The following is a 12,831-nucleotide window of genomic DNA, read 5'->3' as shown; positions in this document are numbered from 1 at the left end:
GAGGACAAGAGAGGGGAACACGTCACCCAAAGGCAGAGGAGGACAGTTCCTCCCTGAGGAATTCTCTTGAGTTTCCATACCAGCACCCTTTGGTCCCTGTGGTGATAGCAGATCAGCAGAAGGAAAGCTTTCTTCCATCCTCTTCTGTACCCAAAGGCTCTTGAGTTTCCCCTTTCAAAGCCAGTGGTGTCACATCCACCAGCACAGGGAAGCACAGGGCTCTCAGTGGGCTAGAATGTAGTAACTGTGCTGGGCAGAGGGAGAAATTCCCACCCTGGCCATGGCACTATTTTCTCTGTCCAAAACCCCAGCAGCAAAAGCAATACCAGCTGCCTCCAATGGGAATTTTACCCAAAATGAGACCTCCACAGTCAGTCTACAGTGCTCTCCCACTCCTCTTTCTTTCACACACCAACCATTGCATACACACAGACTGTCTTAGGGCTTGTACTTCTCCATGCCCAGAGTCACAACTGTGCCAATTAAAACCAACCCCTTGCCTTTTCAAGTTTACCTACTAAATATTTCTTTTTTTTTTTTCTTTTTTTTGCTTGCCTTAGAGTGCAGGACAAATAATTAGAGCAAGTGGCTGCATTTCTCAAAATAAAACTGGGGTTTGTAAGTGCCAGGGGATGTTAGCAGTGCTGGAAGGGAAAGTAATTGACATTCTCTTAGGGAAACCTCTTCAAAAATTTGGACCCTGGTTGCTCTGAATTTATTGTCAGTGGTACAATACAGGCAGGGAAGATGATAATCCCTGTAAGCAAACAAACAACACAACCAAAAGCAGCCAAAGCAGAAGTTCAGCCCTGTGTGTCTGATGGCCGTGACCTGGCTGATCTTCCAGCTCTTTTATACAAGCCATGGTGTTAAGGCATGACAATTCAAAAAGAAAAAGCCAATAAAGTTCTTCTAAACAGAAATGGAAGGCCTCATCAGCAAACTCAGGACCCTCAGGTGAAGCCCAGGAGGGGTTGAGTGCTTGGCCATCCCTGGAGTGCTGTGGAGGATGTGATTGTCTGAGTGAAGGCTGCCCCAGGGTGTCCCAAACGCTGCAGAGAACTCCCTCAGTGGTACACAGTGCTGATCAACTGCAGGCTCCCCTGGGCTTGCCAGGATTTCCAGAGAAATGATAAAGAGAATTTGTGTGGCATTCCACACCCCAGCATGGTGAGAGGAGAGCCTGTCTGCTCCCCAGCCCGCATGCCATAGATAAATAAATATCTATATATGATATATATAGATAGATATGCACCCACTCTGCTGCAAATGGGGTGTATATGTGCCAGGTGCACAGCACAGCCTTGATTAACCCTTGCCTGGGTCACCCTCTTCTTGCAACAAAATATGCATTAAATGATACCCTCAGGAGAGGAGTTTGCACCCGGCAGCTCCTGCTTAAAAGGCAGCTTTGATGTCCTGCAGCTGGGATATTTCCAAAAGGGAATAAATTGTTGTCTCTTATTCCAGTTCCCCTGTCACAAACTGCTCAGTGTTTCTGAGAGGGACGCTCAGTGTCAGCTCTTGCGCCAGGGCTTTGCAGTCCCTGCAATCCAGCCTTCCTGGGATGTTTTGCTGCCAGCTGGGTTGAAGCAAAGGCTAAGCTCATTCATCTGGATTTACAGAAGCACTTGCAGCGCCCTGAGGACCAAACTGTTGCAAAATTGATTTAAAAAAAAATAAAAATAAAAAAAAAATCTAGGTCAGAACAGGGCAGCCCACCGTAACACAACTCCCCAAAAAACGAGGTATGGGATCCTCCACTCCTGCAGCACCAGGGGCTGGGGAAGGCACTTGCTGAGTGCTGGGGCGCAGTGACCTTGGGACAAGCTGGGCAGGGAGCAGTGCTCGGTGCTGTAGGACCTTGTGGCAACTTCAGCTCCCCCTTCCCCACCTACAAAGGGCTTTGGGGAGTTTTCCAGTGACTCCCCTTCATCTGCTCATTTACGAGGGGCAGAGAACAGTCTCTTCCCTGTCGTGCTCCCTGTCCCAGACTGCACAAGCCTTTGACATTGCCACGTCTTCGCTGCTCACGACCTGACGGACCACACACCTCTTTTCCACCCCGCAGCTCTCTTTTCCCAATTCGGTGATTTTGTAAAAGGACATCTCCTAACCTCCCCTCGTTGTACCTCTGCTTCCAAATTGCAATTGTGCGTCTTGTGGTTTAGCTGCCGCCCAGAGCGCAGCGGCTATGGTGCATTTAAATAGCTGATTTTTCAAGGATCTGATTCAGGTCTTGCCTCCAGTGATATCAGCCTGGCTGCTGCAGTGGGAACACTGTGTTAAATGTGTTGAAGTGAAGGAGAAAAACACTTGGGAGCATCAGGTGCAGCACAGGGCTGGCAGGCGGCACCTTGGTTCCCCTCCACCCGCGCTGCCCTGGTCTGCCTAAATTTGGTGCGTTCCCTGAACCCAAAGCAATGTCTGCCCTCCTGGGCTGCCTAGCCTCTGCCTGGGGAGGAGGAGTTTCTGCTCATCCCCGGTGGTGTCACGGACACCCTGCTCTGCCTGCGGCTCAAATGCCGCGGTGCCGCCGTGATATCGTGCCCATATCCCTGCATGTTTTTCCCTGCTCCCAAGGCACACCTGCACTTGTGGCCTCTCTGTGCCCTGTCCCCTTGGCCTGAGGACACGAAGCACTAAGAATTTTGGGTGTAGTTAAATGTCTCCACAAGGCTTAGCAGGGGAGGGCAGACAGAGGGGTTATCCGTGGCTGTCAGTGCCAAGGAGCTGGTTGTGTCCTGATGCTTTCCACTGACCTGAGAGGGAGACATGGAAGGGGGGGGGATCCCAGCATTTCAGGTGCAGTTTGTCCCCACGACCCTGCACACGTGCACAGTGGGGAGAGGGTGCACCACCATTCTCCATCTGACTGTAGCTTCTGGTGTGCTTTGGAAATTCAGTGATATTATGATTTAGAAACTAAGTTAAAATTTAAACTGAAATTAAACTTTTGAATTTTTTAAATTTAAAAAATAAATTTAGACAGAGCCTGGGAAACACCTAATTTCTGCTTATCTGAAGCTCTTAAGCCATGGAAAAGTGTCTGTGGGGAGCCAGGCACAGGGCAGGGCGTCTCCAACAACATTTAGGCTCCAGTTACAAAGATTGCTCAAGACCCTCAGGATGCTGCTGGCACCACAGGCTCCTTCCTGGCTGTGAGGAGGAAGGGGCTGACCCTGCAATGCAGACCCTGCTGAAATCATTGGGAGGGTCATGCCGTGGGGCTGGGCTGTGCCCAGGGAAGGAGCAGAGCATCCCATGATGGGGCAGAGCTACGGCGCCCCTTGCCCACCTGCAGCTAGGGCATGAGGGGCACTGCTGCCCGTGGAGCCACCACAGCTGTCACCAGAGGCCACATGGGTCCCGTGGTGGCTGCGCTGGCCACCACATGCTCACACATAATTCCCCACCCCAAGTCGAAGGTATAATTCTTTCTGCCACATCTGACATTTAGCTGCACGGCGATCCTTGCCAGGAAATTGCCATCGTTTCAGTTCTGCTCCCAGCTACCCTTCTGATTTATATTTTTGTTTTTATCCAATTTTTCTGACTTGTTTTGGTAGGGTGGACAAAATGTTCTCACTCAAGGCAGATGACAGTTTGCCGATAAGAGGAGCAACTTATCACCAACAGCTCCGATTCTTTCTCAAATGCTTAGTCTGTTGGAACAGCTTTAAAGTCTAATGTGATATCACAGGTTAGCCCCAAATCTGCTTCCCCTCCTGTATTTCATACTAAATGTCTCCGAGCATCACTCCTTTTGAAACAAAACACTTCGATCTTTTTCAGATGATTTTTGATTTCTTCCCTTTTTTCTTTTTTTCCTCTTCCTAATTTAACTATTTTAAAAATTCTTCTGGTATGGCAAGTAAAATAAACACCATAGATGAGTGACCTCTTGGAAGCTTGGTGTCCTTGAGTCTAACTTTAGAAATCATTTGTCACAGGCACAGAAATGTGCACTGCAATCAGAATTAGCTGCCAGATTTTTTTTTTTTTCCCAAACAATGATATTGTAATTTGAGTGTCATTCTTGATAACAGTTCAGGTTCTCCAGCCTTCTCCCCATGCCCCAGCAAACCATACACTAAAAAATAAAAATTTGATCTTTTGATTTAATTTTTTTTTTTAATTTATCATATGGAAAATAAATGAGAGGGAAAAGAGACACAAGGAAGTTTAACAGCTTTCAGATCTGGAGATAAGCCCAGTAGGCTAAGAGGGTATTATACAGTTGGGTTTAGTTCAGCAAAAACAGGACATTCTATGAGAACTGGGTGAATAATTTGCAATTAGTGATTTGGAACAGAATTATCCAGGTTATTTCGACACTTTTAGCTTTATGGAGTGAAATGCCCTCTTCTGCTCGTGGTTTGTATGCTACCAAAATGCAACATGCTCTGATCAGTGCTTTCACTGCTTGAAATTGTAGATTTTGTTGCAGAATTTTGATCTGCAGATGTTTTATTTCCATATGACCATTTATGTAACCAAGCTCCAGAAATCCCTGCTGGGTGCTCGTCGGCTGCAGGACAGCACAGAGGGGCTGGGAACATCATCTTCCTTGGGTGCAGGATGAGTCATTGCACCCCAAAAAGCTCATGAAATCCTTTTGGGAGCTCCTCCTCTTGTTCAGAGCAACTGTGGATGGGTTTGCATCACCCCAAGGAACAGAGGTGGGAAGAGCACATTCCTGAATGCTGGACTTGGATCATGAGTGAGAACCGTACAGAGAACTCACCTGAACTGATACATCTTTTGTGAAAAGCCTCTGGATTTGTAGTATTATCTGAGAGCAGGAGAGAGAGCTGATGTGCTGAAATTAGGGTTGCTGAAGCTGCTGCACGGTGGTTGCTCAGGGGTCAGGTCTCTCGGAGGATTTTGGCAGCCCATTTTGAAATAAGATCTTTTTGGGACTCAAAATGCAACTGCCAGCCTCCCTGGATAATCAGATCACTGCAGACACCTCTCACACGTGTTTGGAAGGAAGGTGTTCAGTGAAAAGCAAAGCTGCCTGACCCCACTGACCGCACAGGGCCAGGGGAGGGTTCATTTCTCAGACGTGTCAGATCATCACTCCAAGGTGTGTCTGGAAAGTGGCTGCACCTGAGCAGTGCTAACCTCTCCCAGAGGGGACTCCACAGCTGCGCCCTGGATGATGCAGAGTGGGGCTGAGCATCCTGGAAGGCACAAAATCTGCCACGGCAGGGACCTCTCGAGCTCCAGCCCACAGCTGCCCTACACAGCACCACCAACCTCTCCCAAGGTCAAATCCCCCCAGGCAGCAGGATGGAGCCTCCTGGGACCCCTAAGACTAACAAAGCTTGAAATTCAGCTCTAAACACGTGCGTTGCCAACAAGGTGCCTCTTTCACACCCGGTTGTCACCTGGAAATAGGGCACTTAGTGTCTTGTAAGAGCACAAGTTTCATTTTCCCTGTGATTAAACCCCCCCCCCCCCAGCACTGGCAGCTCCCCCTGTGACTTCCCAGGCCCTGTGTGGGCAGAGGGAATGGAAGGAGACACTTTCACATCTCTGGGTGATGGAGTTATCCTCCTTCCAGTAAATAAATGCCCGTGTGTGCACTTCTAGCCTGTATCTGAAGAGGAGATACCATGTGCCTGGCTCTTACAATATTTCATCCTCCTGGAGGGAAAATATGAGAGGAAAAGCCTAAAAATTAAAAAAAGACAGAGTGAAGAGCCATACCTAACACCTTTTTCAGCACAATCCACCCAATTATTTTCCTTTCTCTGGCTATTTTAATTTTAAAGCTTCCTCTGAATGTAGGTCCCAGGTCAGCGAGGCATTAATGCGCTCCTGTAGTCCCTCGACTTTAAACCATATCCCAAGGAAAGGACACTAATCATCTCTTGCATCTTCAACTGAAGATACAGTATTTTATCTGGGATTCTGTGTGTGCCTATAAATATCAGCCAGGGAAGCACTCAATCCATTACAGAAATGGGTAACCTAAATTATGGAGCTGACCGGGGCTCAGCCATGGTTAATCTTTGCAGTGGGAGGGAGCTGGAGCAAAATCTGTGTATAGCTGAGATGGCAGGAGATCCAGAGGATATGTACAGCGCAAACACCAGGGAAAGGTGTTCCCATAAAGGGGTCCAGAATAATCCCATTTTCTCTGGGTTGTCTCACGGCCCTGCGGGCTCCTCAGGAGAGAGGTACCTGCACAAGCCAGCGGTGATGGCTGTTCCAGAGGTGTGCAGGTAGAGGACATGTCTTGAGGAGACCCTTTAGAAAATCAGATGAGCAAAAGCCTATTTGTCAGCCCTTCTGATGATGGTGGGTGCTGGTGGGTGCTGGTGGGTGCTCAGCAAAGAGAGAGCAGGTGGCCTCCTCGCTGTTGCACTGTGTCTAGACCACAGGTGTAGACCTCCTGAAATACAACTAAATTCAAAACTTAATAGCATTTCCAATACTTTGATTTTTGATAGCATCTTACTTGCTTTTTATTACCCTAAAAAGAGTGTTTTCAAGGCACTGCTCCCTCAGAGAGGGTAAACCTGTGCAACAGCCCCAAACCAGCCTTTTGTGAAGCGTAGTGGGCTGTGGGTTGGGCTGAAGAGGTCTCTCTTCTTCCCCAGAAACAGTCTGGGGTCCCTCTGCAAATCCCAGGGCAGATGCTCACCTGCAAAGACTGTTCCCAGGCACGTGCTGGCAGGGATGATGCCAGCCCATACGGCATGGTACGCTGTGTTATTAGAGTCATTTGCTGTGGTTAGTGAGCAAAACCACCCGAGCTCATTTCTGTTCTATTAGAGGAAGGAAAAAAAAGGGAATAGAATAACTCATTTTGAAGTAATTTGCTGGGGATTTTGTGTACGATCGAGAGGTCTGTAAAAAGTGGGAACACCAGCAAAACTGTAATATGGCTCCTCAGAGAAAATCATCCCCAAAGTTATGAAGCATCAACAAAGTGAGACCAAAGCGGGTGGTTTCAATGCATTTTGCCTGTCTGCTGATCACAAACTGCCCCACTCTGGTCTGCCCAGCACAGAAGCTACTTTTTTTGTTTGGTTTGATGGATTTTTGGTCAAATCTCAGAGGAATGTCACTGCACTGCCTGGCAGCTCCTTGGCAAGGATTCGATCCCAGGGTTTGGCACATGCAGGGTGTGATCCTCCTCCCTGATCAACCTCCACATGGAACACTGGCGCAGGTCCTGATTCTCTTCCCTGTACCCCACATCTCTGGGAGACTGCGAGGAGATCTGGGGTGGGCAAGGTCCCCTTCCCATGGGACACAGAGGGCCAGGGTCCCTCCAAACATGGACATAGACACCCAAACCACCGCCAAAAGACAGCCATGTCACAAAAAGCTCTTGCTGCACTAGGAGCGAACCGGAGATTTCTCCTGCTAATTATAAAAATGGCAGACAAAACCCTGCACGATATGATTCCTTACATTAAACAAATTTTATGGAGGAGAAGACTTTTAGTGGCACTATTTGCAGACCTGGCCTTTCGCCAGCTCGCTGTCATTAAATCCGCCGATCTTAAGTATCAGCTGCACTTATTCCAAGGGGCTATAAATAAACCCCTGAAGCCTATTAAAGGAGCCGGCTTGCTTGGGCTGTTTGTCAAGCTTGGACAGACTGACATAGCTGGTGGTGTGGCTCTGGCCAGTGCGGGGCATGTCTCTGGACGGGCCTTTCACATGCTCGCAGATTTATCTTTCACACTGCCGGACACGAGCGACTTTTTTCATTAAAAGGAAACCTCACTTTGCTCTGGCAACAAATAGTTCTGGTTCTGTTAGGGCTGGGCGAGTCCTTGACCTTGTGCAGGGAGCATGAAGCTGTTTAACCTTTGCCAGATGGAAGGGTTAAAAATGAACAGGAGATTGGGAGACGATAAGAAACGGAGGTGATATTTTATAAGAGAAGGAGGTGTTTTAATATAAAATACAGAGAAGTCACCACTCCCAGGATATTTATCAGTCACACTTGCACTAGGGGTTGCTACCATTCTGGCTCCCCTCTGGGATTTGCCTGGTGAAAATCCAGGTTATGGGTGCCCCCCACAACCCCGAGAAGCCCACGGGCCACAGGCAGGATGTTCCAGGATGCAGCAGCCACGCTCTGTGTCGCTGGTGCAGCTCCCATGAAAAATGGGTAGCAGCACTAATGTGTGGTTAATGACCCGTGGTTCAGAAATGACTAAGATGCCGGAATTAAATTTACAATCAACTTCCTTTTTTCTTTTTTCTTTTTTTTTTTTCTTTTCCCCCCTGAAACCTTGAAACCAAAGTTCCTAATCAGAAAAGTCCATGAAAGTTCCTCTCCCCTCTCAGGCAGGGCAGGTGACTGCAGGCAGCTGCAGTTTTGAAGCTGGGTGCTGTCACTGTGCCAGGCATGACACGGGGCTGCTTCAGTGGCAGGGTAAATTGATGACACAATCTAAGGAGAGCTCACTACTTGATGCCAGGTTTATTTTTGTAAGTGCAAACTAATGAAATTTAGAGATCTTAGGGGGGGGAGGGGGAAGAAAAAGAAAGAAAGAAAGTAGAAGCTACAATTTATAAATGAAATTCATTACAGAGCTGAGCACCAACCGCATTAAGGAAATGAGCAGCTCAGGGTTTTACTCAGAACAGCTCCAGCGTTTTTTGGCAGGAGGCAGGGAAGCCCACTTTGTCCCAGTGAAGCTTCTGGCTCTGCACAAGTGTCAGACCAGGGTTGTGAGGAAGAGGGGGCTGAGCAGGGCCCCTGCAGACACCAAACTGTCGATCTGTCCTGGCCTCAAACAGGGGGAAACCACTCCGAGGGGTCTGGGATGATGCTTGTCCTGCAGAGGGCACTGACCTCTACTAGAGACCAAATATCCCTTTCCCATTCCCACACTGCACAGCCAAGGGTGGACCTCTCTCCTCATGTTCTGAATTTTAAAAGGCAGCAAAGAAATTGTTCAAAAGGGCAACAAAAGGGCAAGAAAAGTAACCATAAACCCACAGCAGAGGCATCCCAGAAAAGGAAGGCGAGTATCCAGGAGGAGAGAAAAAGACAACCTTGAGCATCTCCCAACAGGAAGGATGTGCAATTCAGAGCAACCAGGAGGCATTTTGCAGCTTTTTTTATTTTACAGGCTTTCTGTTCTCCTGTACTTCACCCCTTCTCTACTTACAGATTTGCCCCTAAATAACTCTGATGGATGAAAGAAGATGGAGGGGCTGTTTTCAAGAGCAGGGATAGGCCCATCCTCAGGCACAGAGCACAGCTACAGCCAAATCTAGAGGACTGTTGGGGTTTGGTCTTTTCCAACATGAATGATTCTATGATCCTATGATTCTGTGGCTCTGTGATACTATGATTCTGTGTTATGGGGTCAGCACAGCTTGTCCTGAGCTAGACACTTGAACTGGGTGAGCAGGAACAGGCACTGGAGAGCGTGAAGAAGCAGCACAGAAATCTTTCATCATCCATCCCCATCCCTTGCCCAAGTAAGAAATGAACCTACTGAGAAAAGAACTAATGAACACACTTAGGGAAGTGAGGAGAGGGACATTAATTGCCTGTACAGCAGTGCAGAGTCTGAGCAACACAAAAAACTGGGAACGACTAATTTATGAGTACAAATTCTATCTGGAAAGCATGACTTAAACTTAGGGAGAAAAATCCATGTGCCTGGAATATTAAAATCAATAGTTTTAACGTATTTAGAAAGAAGTGAGTGGGCAAAGAAGGTGCAGGAGGGACAATCAATATCAGAAGTGACATTGCTGCGTTCCAAGCACCACTAGAAACTGAAGAGAAAGTGACCTCAAATATAAATAAAAACCAGAAGAAGTTGTTTCTCCAGACCATCAGCTCTCACTAGAAAACAGGGACTACTGGCTCCTTAGTCACATATCATATTTAAGAAAATTTCCTTATGCTCTCCTGGAAAACCTCAACTCGAATGCTGTGAGCTGCAGTGCTCATGCTGCTGCTTTAGGGATTTTCTGAATGTTGTGGAAGAGCATTTTTCTAACCAAAACCAGGAGGATCCTCAACAGGATCATCTTGACAGCTGGAGAACTGTTTACAGACCCAAAAACCAGCTAAAGCCAGCACAGAGGTGACCCCATTTCAATCGTACGTGCTGGGCACAGACAGAAGAAAGCCTGAGCTGACAGTAGGTCCCTTTGCTTTTCAGTGTTGTAAGCCAGGTCACCCGGAGGATTTTGAACAGAAAATGTGAATGATATTTAACAACTCTTGGTTTAAAGGCACTCTGGCTTCTAGGAAATCTAGTAAAACCTCAGTGTTGGGAAAGAGAGGGTTATTCTGGCTAAAAAGTGAAGCTCAAAGGGGAGGGAGAGTAGGTAAACTCACAGAAAGGAAGGAAGGGAAAGCGAGTGATAATGAACATAAACCAGCCCCAAGCAGAAGGCTGTTAGGTGAAACCTGTGGCTAGCAGGGCTGAGGGCAATAGGGAAGTGCTCTTTAGATGTAAGAGACTAAAAGTAGTTGTCTAGACAGAATAGCAGACATTTGAAAAAGAATGCATAAAAAGCAGACACCAACTATTTAATTTCTCTATTTTGGGGGAAAAAAATGCTAAGTGAAATAGCCATGTAATATGATGATGTGGAATATCTTCTGTTCCAACTGAGAATGTTAAACAGCTGCTGCTACAGCTAGAGGATTTTTTTTTTTTTTGATCAGCAGCTCTCAATATTCAGTGCTGTGAGCTTTAAAATCCGTCCCAGGAGCGCCCCAGGCCGGCACAGAGTTTTCCAGAAGACCCGAGCAGTGTTGACTTTGTGCCAATGCATAAATGTCGATGAGGAGGATGACTTGCGTAATTATAAATCTGATTGTTTGATGTTGATTTTGTGAGAAAAAAAATAATGGAAGAGCTGATAAGGGACTTGATTAATAACAATTTAAGGAGAATAACTAATTACAATCAACACGAGTTAATGGAAAATAGATCTTATTAAATGAAATTGATATAATTTTTCAAGAATGTGATTATAGATTTGATTGATTTAGTACATTTCATCAACACTGTTACGTTTGACTTCTGCGAGGCATTTAACTTAATGTTGTCGCATTTATTAGGAAGCTAAAACAATGTAAAATCAACACGGCACGCGCTAAACGGATGAAAACCCTGCTGATATGTTTAAACATATCAGAGGAGCATCCCAAGTGGCTGCGTTTCAGTTCATCATTTTTAGCAAATGGGAGAAAAATCAAAACTCATTACAATCAAAGTTTGCTGATGAGATTTGGAGTCAGGACCACAGCTGGCATGTTGGATGCGCTTTCCACGGAGCAGATGGAAGCGAACTCCGGTCGGTTTAACGCGGGCACACACAAAGCTACACTTCTAGGAACCAGGATTTCACTGCGGGGAGGAGGGATCCTCTTACACAATGCTGGAAACTTGATAAAATAGCCGAGTGAAATATCTCTGGTGTAACATCCAGTGGGACACTGCAGCTATTTCCTGGTGCCTGCGACTCAAGAAGGACGGTGATGAATGGGAGAGGGCACACAAGAATGACTGAAGCGTTGCAAAACATGCCTTATAGTGACAGATTCAAGGACCCCAATACGCTTAGCTTAACAAAGAGAAGGTTAAGGGATGGCTTGATGACGATCCAGATGTATTCAGACAGGGTACAGGAATGCAGAAAGGGAGTGCCCCTCAATCTAACAGACAGAGCGATAAAAAGAGCTGGTGACTGGAAGCTGACGCTGTTAAATTCAAACTGGGAAAGGGCTGTGCTTGATCACTGGGAGAAGTAACATCAAAAAAACTTCCCAACAGATGGTTTCATCATCAATGGACATTTAAAATTCATGCTGGGTTTTTTTGGGGGTTTTTTTTGGGAGTTTTTTTGAGTTTTTTAAGCCATATCCTGGATCCACCAAAGATTGCTGTGAATTGACATACAAACACTCACACCAAAAAGATGGAGTAGTCCTTTTTGGGTTTTTAATTTTCCTAATAATAAGTATTTAAGCCATCGTCCTCAAGCACTGACTGGGACCATTCCCTTTTCCCAGAGTTATTGGTCTGGCCTTGGTGGAGAGTCACGCAGGCACCTCCGTGTTATTGGTACTTCATCTTTGCCAGTGAAAAGGCTGGAAAAGTACTATTGAAACCCAATAAAACAAGCCCAGCCTACATCCCTCTGCTATAAAAAACCCCAAAATGCAGTGCCAAAGAGAGCAGCTCAAAGCAAGTACATGAAGGACCTGCATTCCAGTGGTTCGGTTAAATCCTGCTGATCCCCATCTGCTGCTGTAGTTTGATGGACTTTTCAGGGAAATGACACATCCATATTCCTTAAAAGCTGATAAAAATGTGAGTAAAAAATGTGTAGTTTGATAACAGACTCACCTACACCCAGGAAATCATAGAATGAGAGAGAGCCACAATCTTGTGGGATTTTCTGCAGAAGCTCCATCACATCTCTGCTCTCCGGTTTGGAAGTTGAAATTTCTCCTTTCACAAAAATTCTTCAGCAGGAGCCCTGCCTGCAGATTGCTCACTCAGAAAGCTCCAGGAGCCAGCCATTAATTTCTCCTGGGACTAGTCTGCAAGCCCCCCCTGATGTGTTACTGTGTATCCAGGTGTACTTAGGGTCCAGAAAGGTGTGTGTGTCTATATATATATACACCCACACACACACATACAGAATTTATTTCTTGTTTTTCTTTGGGTATTGTGATATTGTTTCTGGGTTTTAAAGCTCTGAAAACAGTATGGCAAAAAATTTCCTTCCAAAGAAAACGGTGACTGGGGGAGGTGATTAGATAAGAACTTATATCCAAAAGGTGGACACCTAAAGTTGCTTCATAATTGATTT

Source organism: Empidonax traillii, unplaced genomic scaffold (assembly GCF_003031625.1).
Source record: "Empidonax traillii isolate 1590-97213 ecotype Southwest subspecies unplaced genomic scaffold, ASM303162v1 scaffold91:size2966241, whole genome shotgun sequence".
NCBI classification, from domain to species: domain Eukaryota; kingdom Metazoa; phylum Chordata; class Aves; order Passeriformes; family Tyrannidae; genus Empidonax; species Empidonax traillii.
The sequence above is the reverse complement of the archived record's forward strand: the minus strand, read 5'-3'. Positions refer to the sequence as shown.